The sequence below is a fragment of the Ammospiza caudacuta genome, chromosome 2, assembly GCF_027887145.1.
Source record: "Ammospiza caudacuta isolate bAmmCau1 chromosome 2, bAmmCau1.pri, whole genome shotgun sequence".
NCBI lineage: Eukaryota > Metazoa > Chordata > Aves > Passeriformes > Passerellidae > Ammospiza > Ammospiza caudacuta.
This window is the reverse complement of record NC_080594.1, coordinates 49,156,567-49,180,076: the sequence shown is the minus strand read 5'-3', so window position 1 is coordinate 49,180,076 and position 23,510 is coordinate 49,156,567. Positions and strand designations below refer to the sequence as shown.

Below are 23,510 nucleotides of genomic sequence, written 5' to 3'. Positions count from 1 at the left end.
GTGTCCCATTTTGGTTCATTTTAAATGACATGCTGTGTTTGTAGAAAGTTTCCATCCACTTTTTACAGGCTGCTGTTCTGAAATGTCAAATTACAAAATAGCTTCTGCTGTGGTGAGGTGTATTTTGTCCCAATTCTTAGAGAATTTAAATTTCTTGAATTGTACTGTATCATTAACGTTGACATATTCTCTTTTTCAAGTTAATGCAGTGCTAAGTTTACACTTAATATTTAAATTAAATACCTTCTATCAGACATTCAGAAAGCCAGCTTTCAGTATTGAAGATGTGAAGTGATTGATCTGTGTGGAAATTCACTTTACTGTTGATGACCAGCAAAATATTTTTCTCTGCTTTACCAAAGAATATATCACATATACAGTTGATTAATTGCCGGGTTTTGTAGTTTGGTTAAGTTTTTATCCTGCTAAAGCATAATGTTCACATTGTTCCTTTAAGTAATGGTAGTGTGTGAAAACAGTGCTAACAATTCCCAGGTAGAAAATTATTTGCCAGGAAGAGAGGAAAGGATATTAATTGCTTGGAGCACAGTGGTGTCTATCAGGCACATAGGTCTGACTTTTAATTTTTTTTTTAATTTTCCAAGCTAGATCTTCATCTGCCTATCAATTTTCCTTTTGTAGTGCATTTGAAAAATAGGTAATGTTCTTCACCCATGTTTAGCTTCCTGTATTCTTCAGGGAGAATATTATTGTGATTTGGTAAGGGTTTTGTTAAATGGCTCAAATTTTAAATAGCCAAACTATACAGTCATGTGGATAGTACTTCATGGTTGGTAACTGGGCCCTCAGAAGCTGGTAAAACATGCTGGCTTTTTTATAACTGCTAGTAACGAAAGCTCAATTAATCTGGAAAATAATGGATTTTCATTTTTCATTATATTTAACATATAAGACATAAAATATTTTATATTCAATATAGTAGATGTTTATAACATTGTTTTCTTTTCTCTTGAGTAAAGGAGTCTGGTTTTAGTATCCAAAGACAGTACATTCCTGCTTTTAGTTCAAAAAAAGGCACAGCACCTCTATATTTAATCTAAATTACTTGCCACTTGGAACTACTGGAAATTTCAGATCATTCAGGACAAACAGCACTGAACCAACCTTGCCTGGGGTCAGCTTGAGCTTTCTCTTGAAGTTGAATGGAGCAATGCTTCACAAGGAAGCCACAAATCTTGAATCTTTTTAGCAACAGAAACAACATTTCTATGTTCAAAAAATATTTTCCAAATTACTTTGTGATAAATGAAAGATAAGTAAATTGTTTTACTGAATATCATTTCAGTCTGTTGTCACATTATCTAAGTTCATCTAATTATATTTGTAAAATCCATGCAATATGCTTTTCTAGTGCTGATTAAGTGATTTTCTATGCTGTTGTGTTTAGCATGCACTTTTTTCTTCTCATCCTGCTACTTTTCCAGGATTTAATCTCCTCCCTCCTAAATTTTCTTCTCTCTCGACCTATTTTCTACTTGTAAATAAAGCACCTGTTGCAGTTTGAACACAGTTTTGAACATACCTAGAAGATTATTGTGATGAAATTGAATACATTCTTGTTTTCATGTTAAAAAAATAAAATCAAGTAATAAGTGGAAGTTCAGTTCTTTATGCTTCAGCTTGTTCACTTGGCCAATCCAGAAAATAACTATTGACTTTCTCTTAGCTTGAATGTTTGCAACTAAAAAGGAACAATGAGGCACTTTGGCTGTATGTGCTGTGTTTAAAAAAATGGCAACTTGTGTTGGATTCTGATATTTCAAAATACTACACAGATAAGGTTTCCCTTTCTCTAATAGGAAAGTTGTGGTAAAGCTTTAGACAGCATCACAGGGAAACCCTACTTCAAGACGTCAGATGACAGGATAGTTCCTAAGCAGGGAGATGGATAGAGAAAAAAACCAGCAGAGTGCAGTCTGGGCATTGTAAAGGTTTGTGCAGATAATGTGTAACATGAAGCTGTTCCATTTGAATTCTCAGAGAAGTCCAGAAGTAATCAAAACTAGCTAACACAATGAATTTTGTTAAATTTATTTGGGGGTGTGAGGGGAATAGTTAAAGCCCTCAAGACTGCTTTGAAGTTTTGCTTGCACAGAGTATAGCATCATGATAGCCATCAGGTGTAATTGGGACAAAAGGGACTTTGATCTTCTCGGCATTCCAGAGTGGACCACCTTTTGAGGCAGGATCTCAGCTCCTCTAGCTAACAGATGCTCAGGGAAGGGATTAGCTTCAAATTTACTTCCAGATTGTGCTTGCTTATTTGACACTTCCTGCATTGTTACTGCATTGTCAGATTGTATTTGAAGATTTAACTCTTTGCTAGCATAAAATTTATGGGGTTTTCTTTGGTTGCATAACAATTTAATAAAGTAACTGTTCTTCGATAAATGTAATATATAACTGGGATTGTAGCAGGATCTCTTCAGTTTCTGACTTATTTTGTGTCTGTTCTCAAACTACTAGTGGTAAAACTCAAAACAAATTGGTTTTCACATTCTCAGCACTCATTCCTGAGGTTGTATCTCTCACAAACAAGTCTGCTGTTACTTTTCCTATCACAGAGTGAAAATCTTTGTTGCAATGTATGAGAAATGTTTGCTTTCCTTTCTGCTGCATGAAAATATTAAACCTGCCAGCATCCCGTAAGATAGATACCTCACTGCATGAAGGGTTCCCAAAATTCATGTCAATGAAAGCACAGGTACTAGTGGATTTAGGAGTCATCTCTGTCTTTGCACTGCTCTGTGGACATCTGCAGGAGGGGCTTATTACTCCATCCCATTAGCATCCTACACTTCAAATTGAGAACTACAAGCTCACACACCTGTATTTACCCTGACTGTTGGTGGGTTGTAGCTGCCAGTGTGAAAAAAGCTTTGGCAACACACTTCAAATGGTCTACATGTGTCAGGTTGGGCCCTTCAGTATTATGGTAATTAAATTAATTCAACACTTAAATGGTCTACCTGAAGCAAAGTGAAAATTTTACAAGATAGAAATCCATTTTAATTTAACTGAAATGTACATTTTTGAGTTGAGCCTGTACTTAGAAATTGTAATTATTTAGCCAGGCTGCAAGGCCTAAGCTCAGTGAAGTTACTTCAGTGAAAGACAGAGATAAAGGGGAAGAGACAGAAGATGATAGAGAGAGACAGGGACTGCTGTAAGAGCAAGTCAGCCTGACCTCAGAATTCTTTCTGATAAAAAAGAACTAGTAGTAAAAATCACAAGAAACCCATAAAAATGAATATGTATGGCTCTATTGTGAAACTGTATGCATATGTATTTGAGAGAAAGATGAGACCTGAAGTTCTCAGAGGTACGCATGCCTTTTCAAGAGAGTTTTCTCCGCATGTGTCCGGCGCCGTAAATAAACATACCGAGCTTTGCAACTTTTATAAAGTTGTGAAGTTTCTTCTTTTCTCCGCAAAACAGGTTGTAGCTGCCAGTGTGAAAAAAGCTTTGGCAACACACTTCAAATGGTTTACATGTGTCTGGTTGGGCCCTTCAGTATTATGGAAATTAAATTAATTCAACACTTAAATGGTCTACCTTGATGCCAAAAAATTGAGAATATACAGCTTATTGTTCTGTGTTAAAACATCTCCCTCCCTAGCACTGCTGTAGGCTGTGTGTTGAGGCCAAGAGTCTTGTAGCAATCTCTTTCTGAAAATGTCCTGATGCCACTTCTGGTAGCTGATCTTTCTTTCCTCCTCAGCAGGTTTCCTTTACCCTAGTCACTTCTTACATCACCTCTTGTGAGGGTTATCTGGGATTTATTTTCCAGTTCCAGTACTGTTAGAGTTTGTAAAGTATTGTTTATTCCTCCAGATAAGGTTCTTTTAAATGAAGTTTAAAAGCTACTGTGTCATGGTTTGTTAATGTCTTCAAATAGCGAAATGTTTATTGCATTTTTTTGTAGTAATTTATTGCAAAAGAACTGGTATAACACCAGCTCTGTCTTTTCAGCTGAAGAGTCAGCATTTTTTCCACAGGTAATGCAGAAACTTTGTGCAATTCATTTGAGTTTTGTATGACTGTGAAGAAAGTGTCCAAATATAAACATAAGCAGTGCTGTGCTTATCTTCCATTTTTTCTAGATTTTCTGAAAGCATGTACCTCCAAGAATGGTTGGTTTCTTGTAGTCATTTAAATGAAGTGCTGAATGCTGAGCATGTAAGTGTGGCTGATAAGTATGTGCTTGCTGATCAAAGGAACCAGGGAGAGTGCAAGTCCAATAATTACTCCGATGATTTTTCGTTATGAAGTCCCCGGAGCCCTAGGCTTGATCAGACAAGATAATTGTGCTTTGAACACATGTAAACTCACCCCCTTGTCCGTGTTTTCTTCAGATGCACCTAGTAGCTCATGAAAAAGATAAGCAAAGGTCTTAGAGGTCCTATCCAATCCTATTAGTTAATGTTTCTAATTTTTCTATTGCTATCCACTGTTTAATTTTTCTTCTTTTTCTCTTTTTGCTAAAAATGCTTCAGAAGGTGGAATGGAGATATATGGAGATATCTCCTATCCCCCCTTCCCTCACCACCTCCATGATCTACTATAACTGTTCTCATTTGGTTCTGTGTGAAGTTTTCTGTACTGTGTGCAAGTTTTTAAGCAGAGATGTGCTTGCAATGTATTATGCTAGATGCAGAAGGAGTTCCTGTTCAGTTTTCACCAATTTCTGGCTACAGAAAGAAATTTAAAGACAATGAGCATATCAATCTTAGCTTTGTCTCTTGGGACCTTGGAGGAAGGCATTCTTTCTGTCAGGTTCTGAAATTTGAAGATGCATTGTCATTGTCTTAGATGAGCTAAAAATTAAAATTTGCTATTTACAGTAATGATTATGGTACATCCTAATATGTGCTTCAATGGTCTGATGAAGTTGGGTGTACTTTTAGGGGCTTGGTAGAAGCTACCTTGCTCTTTTGGTAAGTGAGGTGTTTCAAAGCAGGTTTTCTTGCTTTCAACAGCATCCTGTTTAAAGCACTTCCAAATTCCCTTACCAAATAACCTGTAAGTGCATTTTTTTTTTATATTGACATAGGTATAATAGCAGAATATTGTCATTGCATTTGCAGGTATCATTGGAGTGCTCTTGCCCAACAACAAAATAAAATCCCTTAGGTCAGTCATACATGGAGCTTGAGGTCTGTACAGCTCCTTTGCTCCTAGCTACAAAATGACTGTGGGCTGGTGCAACCCAGTGTGTTGCAGTGTGCCTGGATTCTCCTGCGGGGTGCAGTGCTTTTGGGAGCAATAGCAGGCTGCAGTTGTGTTAGTCCACTGACATCTCTGTGTTTGGAAGGACAATCATCATCTGTGTGTTCTGCTGAGGTGTGTTTTTGCAGTGGTGTGATGGGTCATGTTCACTCTTCTAGCAATGCAGTCAAAAATGGAACATTGAGTCATCCAGCACATTGCTTGGAGTCACATCTGATTGCCATTATAGAGTTGTATTTACGCTGAGTTCCAGAATAATTGTGTCAAATAATGCAAATGAAGGCAGCCTTCTAGTCAGAGACATAGGTTATATTTATGATCAACCATTTGATTTACAAAAGAAAGAATGATCTACTATTTAATTTTAACCAAAATAACCATAGTGGTCAATATACGGTGTTTATATATTTAGACATTTAGAAAATATACCATGTATATGTCCTTAAAAATACGTAAAAATAAAAATTCAGAAACATCAAAAATCTTTTTCTCTGGATAGTGAAAGTAGGAGTTAATGCAGGAGTTTCTGGTGTTTCTTACAACTATGGGATTAGAAAGGTAGAGAGCAATATTAGTTCTTGATACAATTCCTTTGGGTTTTGACCGAAAGTATCTAAAACTGAGTAGTGCTTCTAGGATGTATTCTCACATTTCCATAAAGAGTAACAAAACTAGTTTTTAATGCAGGAGTAAGTTGGAATAGGCATTCCCATTTTCTTCTCTGTCTGCAGAGCTACAACTGCTGTGGTTGCTGTGGTTTGGGTATTAGCTGTTGTCTATTCTTTTTCCTGGTTTATGACAAGAAAGTGATTGTGCTTGCTATTTTCATTTTCATCCACAAAGGTTGCCTGCCTTTCCCAGGCAGTTGGAGTTGTTAATGTGAGCCATAGCTTATGTGTTATTATTATTGCCAACTGCTGTGCTGTGCCTCATTTCTTACAAAACTTAGCTAGGAAGGAGTTAAGGCAGACATAGATTTCTCAGAGAAGAAATCAAATTTCAGATGTCCAAATACTCTGAGGAGTGAGATACCCATCATTATCTATTGCAGTCAGGAGGAGTCAGGGGTAACTGAGTTCTTACTTTTTATTCCGGATCTGGGAATTTGTCACAAGCACATAGACAGTGAGTGGTGAGCAATACTCCGTGGGCTTTGAGCTAATGACTTGTCTGTCATCTGAGGTGACCTTGCTTAACTGTTGTTTGACATGCAAAGAGAAATTTAAGCTAATAGCAGATAAACTCATTTCTTCTTGTTTGCTGCAGTGGCCAGAAGTTAGTGACTCCATCTCCTTTCCTTGTGCTTCATCTTCTGAGAAATGAATTTTTATTTATCTTTCACTAGTGTGACTTTTGCCTCAGTATGGCTTTTAACTCTTTTTGGGAAATTCTTGAACTTTATTTAATACCCTAAGTACTTTAAAAAGTGGCACAAATGACACACTTCCATGCCCCTACCATAGGAAATGGTCTTTGCAGTTTGTAAACAGAGAGTGTAAAGGGGAAGTCAATGAGTGAATGAACAGCTCTGTTCACTGGTTGAACTTATTCTGTTTGAAGATAACTTATACTTAGTGGTTTCTAATAAAACATTGAAGTGTTGGTTCATGTTTTCCTGTGTTTAAAAAAAAAACCTGAAAAAACAACTAACCAAAATCTACCTGAAATTAATAAAAATGTAGCAGAAAACTGCTTCATCAAATATCAGACAAATTGACAAGCATTAGAGTAAGATTCTGTAGCCTTGATGGATTTCTGGCAGAAGCTAGAAGTAATAATTCAACTAAAACCTGAAAGTCATTTTATTTTGGTCTGTTTAAGCACAGCCTGCCATTTCAAAATGTTATAAATAAAAAGCAGAGCGCATTTAATTTGGGAGTTGGTGATTATTCTGCAGCATTTCTGTAGTGTAGGTAGAACTAGCATGTTGCCAAAAGCTGATTCTCCACTGCATGCAGTCTTCAAAGCTAATTCATGTCCCACACTGGTTTTGTCAGCAAATCAGTCCAAGTTTACATCAGGTTTTGGGTTTGACAAGTAATTTTCTTGTAATGCCACAGGAATGGCATCACAAACATACAATCTGTGGTTCTGTAAAATGTGTCTTTGATAGTCTCAACAGTGATACTGTTTTATGAAAGAGAAATTAAAGGCAGAGAATAAGGATGGGGTGGAAGAAATCGTGGAAACCTGCAAGTTCTGTTAAAGCATTCTCTGAGCTGCCAGCACAGAGAGTAGCCAGTCCTAAAATGTTTTCTGACTTGATAGCCTGAAGAGGAGCAAATGCTTTGTTCTTTTACAATGAAAGAAAAGCATGATTATATAGTGATGCTGGAGGCTTCCAGCTACTAGATGAGTTCAGTAACTTGCCCATTGAGGGAGAAGGTGGTAGGGTGTCATTTAAATTATGAGTTGTAACTCCCCAAGCTTGGAAGTGGAAATACTTCTTGCAGTGAAAACTGCATCATGCTTTCAGAGTTTAAAAATTCACAAGGAAGTGGCAGTTTAGGACTTCCTTTAAAGAAGGAGCAACTTCTGTGCATAAAGACTAGGCTATATGAGTGGTAGCACCTTACATGATTTATCTACCCTCTCCTCGTATGCACACTGAGTGGTCTATGTCCTTGATTTGCTGTTGGCATGAGACAAGCAGAAACTCCTTTAATATTGCATCAATAATTAGAAAGAAAAATTACAGTATTTGAAAAATTACTAACAACTGTCTTGCAAAACACAGTGCTATTATATGAAGCTCTGGTAGTTTTCTTGCAAATAGAATCTGGAAACATCTGTTGGCTGCATGCTTAGATAGGTAGAGTTTGTGCATATTTGGTGAACCTGGTTCCCAACTCCATCTTCAAGGGCTCAAAGAAAGAAGCCATCAACCTGTCCCAGATCCTAGACAGAGCATTGCTGGTTATTCAAGGTTGAATATTGAACTTCAGGTAAGTGTGATTTGAAGTGGCAGGATTACATTTGGGAAAATAAAAGGGGTTTTGTGGCAGGGGGTTTTTTATGGCAGCTGTATGAAGCTGCTCAGAAGTGTGGAGTGATCCAAGTAGTCCCAGCAGAGATGGATTATTGGAAAAATGCAAGTAAGGTGGGCAAAGCTGCCTGATAGATTGCAAAACCATATGATTAATTATACTGATCACATGCATATGGCCCTCATATAACTAATGTATATTTGTGTGCAGAGATTTATCCTCCCCACCACCCTTTTTGTAGTAAAATTCAGAGCAGTGAATTAGGAACGATACAATCAGATATAAAAGGATTTAGAACTGTTTAGGTGACTGGGCCAGCAGCTGGCAAACGTGGTTCACTGTGGAAAAATGTAAAATAATTAGTCTGGGAGCAAGAAACCAAAGGAAACCCAGTGTGTGCTGCAATGGAACAATCATTCAGCACACTGACTAGGAAAAGGATTTGAAGGTTATTGTGGAAAAATCATTGAAACCATGGGGCTTATGCACAGCTGCAAGAAAGTAAGTTACTAGGTTGTATCAGAGGGATAAAATACAAAATAAGAGGCGATACGGTTACAGGAGTGTTAGGCTCCATCTGGAATACTGTGTAGAGTACTAGTCAGTGTGCCACACAAGAAATATAATGTCTGGGAAAGAGTGAAAAAGCAGTAACAGAGATAAATATTTTATGTGTTATGTAAAGATTAGGGAAGATGGTCTAGGAAAACAGATATATATATATATCCTTCTCTTTGTCCAAGATTGAAAATTGGGAGTAAGCTTAAAAATTAGGAAATATAACTGCATATAAAAAGTGGTAAGGATCTGGAATATATTATTATTTCAGAAAGTCTGTTGAAATACAAAATATACGTAAATTCTATAGACTTCATAAAAAGAATTAAAGGAAATGACAAATGAGATAAATTTGTGATTGAAGTTTTTAAATTTGAAGGCAGGCAGATAAAGCTGTTTCCCTTTCCACCCCTCTTAAAGGTTTGCAACTTGAATGATCATAATTTTCAGACTTACTACAACTTATAGTGAGGAGGGCACATGGTTTTTACCCATGAATTATGTTTTTTTGTCTGCTAAGGCTAGTTTAAAGTACATTGGGGAGCACCCCGATTCTTCATGTTGTGTATTAGGAATAATAATGTGTTCATTCTGCTAGCACTTTTCTGAATTTCAGAGACCTGCAACCAGGATATAAGGCTGCCAATCTAGTGCTTCTGCAGTGCCATGTCAGGATAATGATGCACATTCAGAGTTTGCCACAAGTTTGGAAATGTTTTAGAGATCTGCGGTTTTGTCAGTCCCGGTTCTTCCATGACATTTAGAGTTTGTGTAAGTGGCAAAATTATAGTTAAGATGAAAAATTTGCTAAAGCAATTAAATTATTTTAAGTAATAAAAGTCCCTCTTTTTCAGGATTCAGCACTTGGCTGAGGGGGATGCTTAGCTGTAATGTCTAGCTAGCTGCTGAAGGAGCAGTAAGACAACGTGATTAAATGAGAGAGAACTCTGTGGACTTCAGTTCTGTGGAGAAAATTAGCTGTCTGCGTCTTTGAATCTAAACCAAATGCAGTGGGTCACTGGACTGAAGTTTGAGAAAGCAATTTATCAAATTTGGTGTAAATTGCTAACTTCTCCAGGAAACCGTTTCCATTTTGATACCTGCTTTGAAAATTTTGGAGTTACTTAGTCCCTGCTGCCTCTTCTCTGTTGTCACATAGTTGCAACAGTGAGGACAGTTCTCCTGTAGACTTTGTATTTAATGTGCTGGGGCCGTGTCTCTCTCGGGACTTCTGAGGAGGCATGCAACAGAGACCAGTCATGGTTTTACTTTTTGGGTAGATAGTCATGAGGCTGCAACAGACTGCCTCTGAGGCAGGCACCCAAATTCCATGTACATTACATATACATTACCAAGGGAGTGGAGGAGCTCCCAAGGGGAGTTATGAAGCCTGGGAGCTTTGTGGACAGCAAATTAAAGCAGTGTGAGTGGCAGTACTGCTTCTGCTGTGAACTCTGAGTGGCAATTTAGTGCAAGTTGGAAAATAGCCTCTCATTAATTTAGGTGGCTCCTGACAGTATTCAGAAGCAGAACTTAAGGAACTTCAAAATTGAGTATCAGCCTTGATATCTGCATCTCTCTTTAGTTTTCCCTCATAGATCATGGCTTCTTGACATATCTATTACTTTCAGTTTTACTTCCCTTTTTGTTTCCATCATCAAAGTCACCTCACTGAAGAACCTGATCTTTCCGGAGTCAGTGGAATCTCTGCAGTTTAGACACCAGAAATGTATTCTGTTATTAACACCCCTCCCAATTAGTGCTAGAATTCTGGAAAAAAATATATCCCAAAGATGTATTATAAAATGTTAATCTTTACTAATTAAACAGAATCTGATTTCCAACCATATTGCTTTTGACCCACTTTTGATGACATCATTTCAGATTGTTTCCAAGAGCTAAAGAGTCATAATTGTTAGACCTAGATCAGAAGAGCTTCAGATGTTACCTTAAAAACAGTTTGGCAATAATAAAACTGTTCTAGCTGGATTGATGAGATCCAGCTAGATCTCAAAGTGTGAGAAACTAGATCAGTTTTGAGTAAAACTATGTATAGTTTAATTTGAAATGTGCAGCTGCAGTTTTGCAGAAAACAAAATATATAGCAAGCACAATGCTTATATTCAGCCTGAAGTTAAAGCATTTTTTTCCAGCTATCAATTTACAGCTTAAGATAATGGATTTTGGCAGTGTGCAGGGCTATTAAGTAATGTTTATTAAAATGGATAAGAAAAGACTTAAGAGGTGGCCTGTAAAAGAATTTTTGAAGGGCTGGTTAGTGAAATAAAGAATAGCATTTTCTCCTAGAAGTAAAGTTTTATATCCCTGGAAAAGTCATTAATGAAAAACATTGTGGTGATATCATCTTATTATTTAATGCAGTTTATGAACTGATATGGAAACTGTACTTCGGATATTTTTTTCACTTCTACTGTGAGACTGAAGTGTGCTAAACATCTATACTAGAGAGAGAAATAATCAATTATATTTAAGTTTGCTTCAGTCACAAAACTAGCATACAATTTGACATGACCTTAATATTCCCAGGGTCTGTTATGCATTGTGCAGTTATTCAGAATAGGCAATAGATGTGTGAAACTCCATGCCAAAAGTCATTAAAGCACTAGAAGTTTGCATGGACTCAAGGAGATGTTGGGTAAATGCCAAGGGCACTTACATAGCCAAGAGTTGTTAAATACATAGAAAGAAACCACATCCAGCTCAGGATGTCCCTGAGCTCAAAATAAATTAATAGTGAGAGAATATTTTTATTCCTTCCTAAGCATTTGCTTCTGACCAATGCTTGAATTGATGCATACACACTGCAATTGGATTTTAGTACTATGTCCAACTCACTGAGTTGCTCTGACCTTGCAGCCACACACCATAAGGAAAGAGAAGTCATGTTGGATGAGGTGGACCTTTGGTCTGACCCAGCACAGTCATTCCTCCTGTCTTCTGAGGTCATTTGTGACCTAATTCTACCTTAAATGTTTTCCAAATACTTTCAAGATAGGACTAGACACGTGCACGAGTTCAGTTCTGAACATGAGCAGTGTATGTGTGCATTTACTTGCTTTTCTGAATAGAAGTGCTTTTGAAATCTGTAGATCTGCTAACAGGTCACAAAATTGACTGCCAAGTGAAGGCTGTGGAGCCTTGGGCAAAGGGATGCTAAAGCACTTTTTCTGCAGTGAGGAGCAGGGAGCAGTGTAATTGCCTTAGATGAATATGTCTCTTGGCAGTAAGGGGTGCCCTGGCGCCCCGTTTTTCACTGCAGGGGCTCCCCAAAGGCTGCATGTCTCAATGGACATGATGGCAAGCAGAGTTTGAGCTTGACAGAGCCCATGCCCTAGATGCAGTGGAGACCTAAGAAATGTGCATTTCTCTTTCATTGTCTTTCAAAATGAGCAAGGTTTTTTCCTAAGCACAGTGAGAACCACCCTGTAACTGGTTTTTGCTCATCTCTCCACTGCCTTCAGTGTTGCCCCCAGAATGAACCTGTGGTCTGTGCTTGGTGATTAGAATCAGCTAGAAATCAAGTCATCCATTTGTGCTTTCAGACCTTAAATTATTCTGGTGGCTAGTGAACCTTCTCCAGCAGAGCATTACTTGCATGCAAAAGTAACATGCATTACTTTTAGTTAATGTTATAAACATTTACAAATGGACAGTCTCTCTTGAAAAAATGTGCACATAGCTGAGGTCTTAGGATGTCTGAGAAGTCATTTTTTGACAAGAGAAAAGAGTTTGAACAAAGCATTTATTTGGCTCAGTCTGGGTTTTACATAATGTCATCCTTCTTGAATTAAATGTCACAGTCAAAACTATTTCACGAGAGAAGTTTGAGATAAAGATAATCTTAAAAATTTTGAAGAGGAGAAGACAGAATTACATCAGATAGAGTTTTGGACCTCCCAAAGAAATGTAAGGTTTGTGCTAATAGCACAGTCTCCTTCCAAGAGTATGGCAGATTTGATAAATGAAACAACACTGATAACTGATACGGAGGTCTTGAAAAAGAAAATCAGCACATGATTGCTGACCTGTTTAAATGGTACTACAACCTCTGCAAAAGCTGTTTAAGGTGCAGCCAGGATGACTGAAAACAACTTTATCTCTGGTGCAGAGGAATGTAGCACAGAGAAGTGGATGACCCACTACGTATGGGTTTTCCTAGATTCAGATGCTGCAGAGAAGAAAATTTTGGTGCTTGTTGTGACCTTGCAGTCTCACTGAGGGTGCAGCAGTGATGGACTTTGAAGGGAGGATTGAAAAAACATACTTGAACTTTCATTATAGAAGAAAAGTACAAAATTAGAGAATGGAATTTATAAACACTGGTAAAAATGAAGGGTCAATACAACTCTGCTGTTATCAGGAATACACTGGTTACACACTCTCTAATAGCTCCAATTAAAATAAATATTTGTCAGTGTTAGTCTATTCACAGAGTCTGATACTGAATTTGACTTTTAGGATAACTCTTGATAATTCTAAATGGAAAAGTGACCTTTTGAATTTCTCTGATGTAAGTCAAGGATTCTGAACAATCATCTCCTTGATGTCCAGTTTAAACGTAGTAAGACCTCTTTGCAAATACAGTGTGTGTGTAAATTTAATTTATTTAATGAATTCAAACTTCTGTTACCTTCTGCTGGTGCCCTTAACTATATCTCATCTGTAGAGCTCTCTGTGGATATTATATTAGGGGCTGTCAAAAGCTGATTTTAAATATTCTGATCTAGACAGCAATGTGCTAGAATTTTGAAGATTATCCTTGCCAGTTTTGTGTGTTATGCATTTTGCAATCTATTGAAAACTTCAACTATTACACAAATTCTTTGATTAAATTATGTATGCTTAGATCAAAGTAAATATGTTCTTTTGAATGGGGGAAATTCTAAATTTCAGAGTTATTTTTTCAAATATTTTGAATTTATTGTGAATTTTTTACAAACTAATGTTGGTGAAAATATTTCATTAGTAAATTAATTATTTTATTACTTTATTACTAGTTTTAGATAAAGCTTTCACTGTGGCTTCTGTTTTTCTGAAAAAGTGGTGCAGTGGAATTGCTTTAGCTGTCACTTTTCATCCAGACTTTCCATATGTAATTTCTGTATCAAATGGAAATGCTGTAGAAGAAAAATTCTGCATAGGTAGAAAGTTTAAAAAAATAAGCAAGTCTATGAAAAATATGCCTAAGCCATTGGAAAATATAGTGAATTTTAAGACATTCAGGTTTTACACATGACATTGTCACAAGATCAGTGACTCCTACAGAAAACAAATCATTTGTTTAGAAGGGAAGTCAGCAGCTTTATGGAGAAATAAATATAATTTTACAACTTAATTACAGTATAAACATTTCTTGTGGTTGCAATGACTTTGTTGTTATTGTTGTATTAATCTTACAGGACATATGGATATTTGTTTTGGTACCTCCTGGGACCTGCTAAATCCTCTGAGCATAGCTTTGACCACTCTTCTAAAGAGCTTAACTTGTTAACCATTTTTCACTTGTGTGACTAAATGTTTAATAAATAAAGGAGGAAAAAAGACAGAAAGAAAAGCTTTAAAGATATTCTATTTTCTTTTCTTTACAAGTTGTTATTCTCTGATTAATTTGCTACTCTGGAAGTTTTATCTGACAGTGTTAGTTCACTGAAATAAACTGAGGAATTTCACACTTCCCAGCTGCTGTTGAATGCTTTAGGAGGTTTGGTGGTGTAGTCTTTTCTATGGCAACCTAATCAGTTAACTCCCCTGCACTTACAGCACCTTTTTAAGTACCAGACTCTCTGAGAACTGAGAAAATGTCTTGATATAGCATGGCTAATAATGGGGTAAAATCTGATAGAATTCTTCAAGAGTAAAAAGTATATTGTGACTTTCAGGTAGGGATTCCTTTTGTTTTCAATTTTGTTCTTTATGCAGAAGAACCTAGAATGTATAGATCTGTCCTTCTTTCGTTTTGGGGGTTTTTCCCCTTGAATTTGTGTGTGTCTTTATCTTGAAAGATTTTTTTTTTAAAAGGGCTGGAGAAAAGCTTAGAAAACTTAACTTCCCCTTCACACACTTCCAGAGAGTTTTCAAGCTTCTGGGGGAAGGAGTAATGTGGTTAGCTCTGTAATGTTCACATTATCACAGAAGGGGATTCTGACACTTTCTGAACACAATTTTCCTGTCTTTCCAGCAATCTGCCACATCTAGGATTCTTAGATATTTTTTCTTCAAGACTTGTATGTTTTGAGCATTGCCTGCTATTTGGGATCTTCTTCCTTTTTGACAGTGATTTTTTTCCCTAAATTTCAGAATATTTATAAGAAATGCTTGTGTAGTTACAATGACCTCTTCTGTTATGTTTTAATTTTATTGGGGGGCTGGGTGTTTTTTGCTTGTTTTTTTTTTTTTTTTAAACCCACAAACCACAAACTGTAAAACTTGTAATTCTTTTAACAGTATTTACTGAGTTTTAGGTGGTTTTGCTGTAGTAAGCCATCCTAAGAGTGTGTACAACTGGTGTGCTTACTGGTATAATGTACAGTGACTTGTAACACTGTTAAATACATGTGTGGATTAGAACAAGAGCCTTAAAGCACAACCCTGTAGCTCATGCTTTACATGACGAATAAACTAAAGGCTTCTGTCTCAGTTGAGCCAGCAGAACTTTCTTCCAAGAATCATGACATTTTTAAACTGAGTTTTCAGACCCTTCCAAAAGGGAAACACTGAAATTTGGATAAATTCATAATAGCTGCAAGTTTCTTTTAAAGTCTTTGCAAATTGGCTAAATAGAAGCACTCATTTACAGAAACTGATGGCAGATAGCATTTATTATAGCTGGATATTTAAGATTCTAATTTTTTTGTCATTCTTCGCTAGTGTCGTGTAAGTGTTTTTAGGCCTTATGTACATCTTCTGTTTGGTTTGGTTTGAGTGATACAGCAATCCAAGGCTCTTCTACATCTACTCTTGTTGGAGGCACTGTGCCATCAGCCACTGCTTAAAACATTTTGGATGTGCAAACATGTTAAGAGTAGGGCTTAAACAAGATGGATATTCTGAAATGTGTTTCAAAAACACACAAGTGACAGTGTTCTCTGATGACAGAGAGGCAGTTTCTTTCACCGTGTTTCCCTTGAAGCACATACTTAGTGTGTAAAATATCATGGTGGTGGAGCGACTTTGAGGGAATACTTTTGGCACATTGTTGCAAACCTAGGGCATACAGAACTATTGAAAGTGTATGTAACCATTGACAGAGGCAGTCTGGAGTTTTAAAAAGCTTGTGAGACAAATTCTGGTGTATTTCTGTTCTTTTTTTATCTCAAATTATCTCTAAACTTCCTACTATCTTAGTTCCCATTCCATTGTATTTACCACTTCTTGCTCAGCCATTACACAGATTAGAATAGCCATCTTGTTTCTAGTCCCTTTTATTCATACATGAATGTGGATATATTTAAATATTCACAACCATTACATGCTAATGCAATACATTTGTTTAATTACCAAAAAAAACCCACTTGAAAATGTAACCCCTTTGCTTTTTACTGTGTAACTTGACTGTCTGCTGCGTCAAATCTAGCTCCTTTATCCTCAGAGTTTCGTCTGTACTGTTTTGTTTACCTACTGGAAAGTTGCCTTCTCTTTTTGTTATCTTCTCCCAGTCTAGGTTTTAAACATGCCTTCCCTTAGGTTCTTCTACCTAGGTCCCTACATCCAGCATTAAATATTTACTCCTTTAAATTCTTCCATATGAGCGCTGAGTCCAGAATTTGTCATGTTCAGAACAAAAGTTGTCTAGCATTCAACCACCTACTATTAAAGCAGTTTACTTTTTTTTCCTGTCTGTGCAGTTGCAGGACCAAGCACTATGACAGTAAAAACCTTTTAAAGCTGTAAATCATCAGGTAAATATATGGCACCATGCAGCTGGCATGAGTTGGACTGCAAAACTTCCAACAGTTTGAAGTTGCACTTCTCAGACTCAGGCATATATAGTCCCATTCTCAAGGGTGTGCAGTTAAAACTGAATCTCATGTAATAAATGGATTATCTCTTGATGTAGTTCAGAACAGATGAAGTACAGCCTCTGTCTGAGTTACCCAATCAAAGGAGGCAGTTATTTGAAAGGGCATATGGTTTCCTTCTGCAGCAAAAGTGCACTTAAGAGGTAAAGTCCTATCAGCTTGAAAATCCCAAAGATCTGCAAGCTCAGGGTAAGCAAAATCAGATGGCTTAGAAGCTTTCCCAGCTCCTTCTGAGAAGGTGTGCAGAGAGACACTCCATGCATCATTTGAATTGAGAAGGAGGAGATAAAATAAAGATATTATGGCATTTCAAAACAAGCTTGATCGTCAGGTCAAGGATTTCTGCCCCTTCACTCTCATGAGACCCCATGTGAAGAGTTGCATCCATCTCTGGGGCCTCCGACGTAAAAACGACATGGACCTGCTGGAGTCACTCCAATGGGGGATACAAAGATGATCGAAGTGCTGGAGCACTTCTCCTGTGAAGCAGCTGGAGAGGGACTTTTTACAAGGGCATGTGACAAGGGATGATGGTTCTAAGATGAGAGAGCGCAGATTTAGATTAGATATTAAGAGGCATTTCTTTGCTGTGAGGGTGGTGAAGCAGCAGCACAGGTTGTCCAGAGAAGCTGTGGATGCTCCTTCCCTGGAAATGTTCATGGGTGGGCTGGATGAGGCTTTGAGCAACCTGGTCTGGTGGGAGGTGTTTCTGCCCATGGCTGAGGATTGGAACTAGATGATTATAAAGTCCCTTCCCACTCAATCTGTTCTGTGATTTTATGATTTTAAAGGCACACAATAAAGCACCACACATAGTATCTTTCAAACAGTACACAGTGTGTATTGTTTACGCATCCACACATTTTCTTTCAAAAATACCTAATTCCTCTTACTTTTAAAGATAAATGTATTTGTGTCTTCACATTTTAACTGCTCTTTAATGTGAAGTGATTGACTGAGAAAGATCAGTGAGAAGGAGATGTGACACATTTTTCACCCAAGTCTACTGACTGTCGAATACAATGTAATGAGCTCTCCCAGAGAGTTGTATGGACGCATTTCTGGATGTGTTGTCTTTGAGGCATCAGTGTGGTCCCCCTGCCACTCTGTATGTTTTTAGTACTTCTGCACCAGTGTGTGTGAGAGGTGTGTCAGCCTCAGTAGGGGAATGTGTAAGGAGGCTGGCGTGATAACTTGCAAGTAGAGGTGAAAATGTATGGTTTGTTAAATTAATTAACTGGTTCCCCGGCTTGTTAGAGCTTGGGTACCTTATCTGCCTTTCTTATATTCTGTTAGGGGAAATGTGCTAGTTTCCTACTTTGTTTTAAGCTTATGTTTAAAAATGAGCTCTGGTAAGGTAGAAATTCTGGAATTAAATGCTGAAATTAAAAACCCTCATAAACTGAGACTGTTTTCTCTATTATCCTCATGTTTGAGTTAATTCTCCATTTGGTATGGGTGCTCATAACAGTTGCTCTGTGTGCACAATTCAGTCTGAACTCAGTGAAATACAAGGGGAGGGAGAGAAAAATTAAAACCAGAAATGGCAGGGGTTTAGATGCAAATAAACTCCTCAGCTGCTGCTTCAAACATAACCGTCACTAATTAGTACCAGCACAGCAGAACTGACTGAGCAGCTATTTGAAAGAAAGGAGGGGAGTGGCACCTGTTAGTGCATAGAAAGGGCTTCTTCTAATTTTCAAGTGTTTATATACAGCCATTAAGAGCAGCCAGACATTAGACTTTTGCATTCTCATTCTTCGCTTGTCCTTCCTTAGCAGGCTGTTCTCTGTTTCAGAAGTAGCTCCTGAGAAGGTATTTTTAATCTCTTGCCCTTTTCATATTTAGGGATTTCATGACTCTTAGAGCTTTTAGAAATGTAGTTGCTTGTTCAGTTTCAGTCACTCAAATACTTGGAATTTAAAATTTATTTCCAGAGAAATATATTCTCTGCATGAGTTCTGTGCTTTCCCCCTGTGCCCTCCCCACAAGTTTACTTCGTGTCCAAGCTAAGTTTGATTTGCAAGCTCAGAAAACATAATGTTTAAAAAAGCAATACAGATCAATTCACATCATCAGAACATTTTGGTTCTGATCTTATTTCTTTAACTTGGTGTTGGTTTTGGTAACTGGTGCATTTGATCAAGACATGGCTCACTTCCTTTATAGTAAAAGTACCAACTACTTTTGCACATACTTATACAAGCTTTCTTAAATATTATGATTTTGAGCTTTCGGTAAGTCACATATTTCTCTCAAATGGATCTCTTGTCAAAACTCTTTTCCATCTGTCAATTATTGCATCATATGAAACTGAAACATTCAGCTCTGAGCATTATTCCTCTGTGCATTCAGCATGCGTGCTGGGTATGTTAACATGTGCAGCAGAGTTGGAGGTCGAGTTACATTTTTTGTTATTTTGGTCATTGCAGAATGGATTGGGTTGAAATTGAGATACAATAATGACACTAGTTAACTGCAACGTTTTCATCGGTCCTACAGAAATCTGATACAGAGTTGCTAAATCCTTCTGTAGATCTAGTGTGAATTAATGGCTCCAAACCTGAGGCTCCCAGAGATCTGGCTGGCACCAACTCGATGTTAATTACGTGCACACATTGGTTTAGTTATTCTTGTAGCAGGTAAAATGAGTTAATTCTTTCAGATTAGAGGAAGAAAAAAAACATTGGTCCTCTTTTCAGATGAGGGAGAAAAAAATGGCATCTTAATTTCATTTTTTTCCGAAGGAAAAAGAAAGGAAGCTATGTAGGTAATAGAAGAAAGAAAGACAATGAAAGGATACAAAGAGACAAAATAAGTAGATTGTATGGAAAGGAGTAAAGAAAAAAAAATTATATTGGAAAAAATTAACTGGAAAGTGTATTCTATCTTATAAGCAGAAAAGATTAAGATAGAAAACTTGAAAGGCACAGGTGCATTAAAACACCAAATGCTGTGCAAAGAGACAAAAAGTAAAATTAATTAGAGGGGAAGGCATAATTTTAAGTTGAAGGGGGAGATAAGTGCATATGATATTTTAAAATATTTTCTCTTGAATAATCAGCAGCATATATTTGAGTTTGTACTTAAGAATGACTTAGATTTTTAATAGATACAGAATTAGTGTTACCAAAAATCATATCACAGTGATCAGCAGTGTCACTAAAAATACAGGTAAGGGTTATCAAGGTTTTATGTATGTAACCCTTCATTTTTATTTAATTTATTTTAAAAAATAAAAAAATTAAAACAAAAACAAAACAAAACAAAAAAAAAAAAAAAAAAAAAACAAAAAAAAAAACAAAAAACCCACAAAACCACAAGCCAAAGAGTGAACACCATGAACACCATTAATTCTTTAATAGCATCTTAAGTTTAGGAGACTGACTGATAAATAGATTATTTATGTCAACATGAAAATTAATTGTTTGAAGTAATGTTGTTGTCCTTAGGCATTTCTCTGTGCAGGAAGCTAGGAAGGAAACCACAGTCTTTGGTAATGCTTGTAGATGCCAGTGGCTGGTCAGCTCCTGATCCATTGCCATGTCACCTGCACAGCATCCTCCTGGAGCCCTTTTCATGTCATTCAATTCTAATTTACCATCAGCTATCATAGCTTTATCATGCGCATTCTGAAATTGTCACTGAAGGCTTGACATAAAACCACAGAGGCATATAAATTCCAAGTTAAAGCTAAAATTTCATTCTCAATTCTCTTTGTGGGGCTGCTGTGGAGCACGTGGGAAGACCCAGTGTTTGAAGCCCCAGCTGGACCCACACACAGAAGAACAAGCTGAGCGTGGAATTTCAGCCCAAGCCCTACCGTTAAAGCCACATAGCTCTTTGTGGTTGGATTTCTCCTGTGTGGCACTGTTAGAGGCAGAAAAAAGCCCAAGTCAACCCCAGAGTTATTTTAAACTATGCTTACAAGAAGCTTGTGGTAGTAGTAATAGATTCTCCTTGCCCATTGTGCCTCAGAAATTTAAATTTTTGTATCCAGCTTGCCTTGAGCTTGCACTGTTGGAAACTGCTTAGGTGTTAGATTACAGATACCCTAATATCTGAGGTTCAGCCTTAAATACATAATTATTTCTTACATAATTATTTTTTATAGTATACCTGTCTTTACTTGAAACTCATTTTATGGTAAAACTCTGCTTTTTGTCCAATACATGCATTTTTATGAGAAAAATGAGTTTTCACAGTATTTTTTAAAATGTCAGGAATGTCAAATCTTTTTTATCTGAAGGACTCATTGGATGACTCAGGAAAAACTACTTAGAAATTAGTCAGGATTTAATTGAAGTGGGAAGGATACTGAATTGTGAAGAGAGAGCTTGCTTCCCTCTGCACTCATTAGATCGGTACTTCAAAAGAAGATCAATCTTAATTTTAAGTGATTGAATCAGCCTTTTCTTCAAAACATAATTTTTATTTAATCTTTGGTTAGGCACTTGGAATAATGATTAGAATAGTTATTCAAACATTTATCTCTTTTAAGAACAAATGGGAGTTACGCTTATAAGTTGGTTTTTCGGTTTTTTTTTTCAAAAAACAGGAGCTTCCTACTTCTTCCCATGTATTTCTATCCCTTACCAGCTGTCTTTGGTGGGTCTGGCATCCCTGCTTATTGAAGACTTGGAGAGATATGTATTGGTGAAGAAAATAATAGTGAATGAGCTTTTAAATGAGGTGGTAGCTGCTCTAGCTGAGCTCATGCTCATGTCCTGAAGGGTGTTCTTTGCAGATGACAAATTTCCTTAATAGTGACAGGATGTCAGGAATTTTGCAAAAGCTTAGAAAAAAAAGTAGGAGATGGCACAGCTGATTTATTTCGTCCTGTTTCGTTCTCATTTGTGCTAGTTTTGAAGCTGATGTTCATAAGAAGTTAGCCATGGCTGTTTTACAAATCAGGAATGCCAGTTTCACAAAAAGAAAAGGGTTTGATGAGTCCACAATCACATTATTGTAATTCTGATGGGATAATTCTGATGGGAATAGGTTCCTTTCCAAATACAAGGCACCCTTCAGAGTTAATATGCAAACACAGAATCACAGAACAAGCTGAGTTTGAAGGGATCCATTAGGATCTTCAAGTCCAACTCCTGGCACTACACAGGACACCCCAGGAGTCACACCGTGTGCCTGAGCGCATTGTCCAAATGCTCCTTGAACTCTGTCAGGCTGGTGCTGTGACCATTCCCTGGGGAGCCTGTCCAGTGCCCAAATACCCTCTGGGTGAGGAACCTTCTCCTAATACCCAACCTGAACCTCCCCTCACACAGCTTCAGGCCATTCCCTCAGGTCTGTCACTGCTCACCACAGAGAAGAGGTCAGTGCCTGCCCCTCCTCTTCCCCTCACAATGAAGCTGCAGACTGCAATGAGATTTCCCCTCAGTTTTCTCTTCTCCAGGCTGAACAGACCAAGGGACCTAAGCCATTCCACATATGACTTTTCCTCAAGGCCCTTCTCCATCTTTGTTGCCCTCCTTTGGACACTCTCTTAACAGCTTAATACCTTTCTTATATGGTGGTGACCAAAACTGGTACCCATGGATTTCAGTTAAAATTGTTGACTGAAATTCAGTGGTCTGTTATCAGTAACAAATTTAGCTTTAGACAGAATTCAGATAAATACTGCAAGACTTATGAAACTTGAAAATCCAGTTGGTTTGAACATTAGAATTTGCTTTTTACTTCTTGTCTAAACTTTTTTTTTTTTGTATTTATGCAGAAATATTGCTTTTCATTACATAATTTTGGTTAAAGGACAACTGTGAAACCATTTTGAGCTTTTTTTAAAAATTTGCCATTGGGGAAAAATTGCTTTCATTACTGTGAGAAGGATGTGATTTTAATAAGAATGCAGCATGTTAATACCCAGCAACCGTGAAATACTCATTTGAGATTTGCAGCATTTGTTGAGTCTTGTTAACTAAGCAATTATGGAGTCACTTGTCCCCTAAAGTTTTGAAAAGAATAAAGCTACATTTGTTGCTACATTTGATTTGTTTTTAAGCAGTATTTTCCAGAACATGCAGGTCTGAACAGCAGCAGTGCACTTGGATTGTAGGCCATGATAGAGCTCTATACTGTAAAAAGCTTAAAGCAGTTCTCTCTAAACCAAAGCAAGTCTTGGCTTCAGATACTTAGAGTTAGCCCATATTTTCCTTACATATCAGAATATCACTGTTTTAAATATAAATAATGAGTATTGGTTTTTTCTTGTTGTTGGTTGAAGGGATCCCACCCTTCATTGAAACCTGAGGTTTGAGGCAAATAAACATGCTACAAGGGAAAACTCAGATTGACTGTCACAGGTGCTTGTTGCCTGTCATTAAGTGAAATACTTTAACAAGTCCTTAATGCTAACATAGAGCTGCAAGGCATGGGATTAAATGGCAAGTTGAAGCCTTCTATTTGGAAATACAATAATATACAATACAATATGTGACAGTAATTGTTCTATGATTAATGTTCAAATACACACAGTGTGTGTTCTGAATCTTAGAGTTTCTCATTTTCCTGTTGTCACTTACCATCTCTGAAATCCTGAAGTATAAATACCTCTGTTTCACTGGGTCTGTGTCCTCTTTTGCTGCCAGTAAGTGCTGGTGCTACTCATCAGAGTATTGTCAACTCTCATGGTTTTCATCCTGAGTGTCTCAATATTAAT

General features: G+C 37.2%; 1 protein-coding gene across 2 annotated transcripts in view; it reads left to right on the top strand.

The window, feature by feature from the left end:
- MICU2 (mitochondrial calcium uptake 2) overlaps positions 1-23,510 on the top strand; it is a 136,366-nt gene that overhangs the window by 47,533 nt on the left and 65,323 nt on the right. The gene's annotated exons all lie outside the window — the stretch shown is intronic.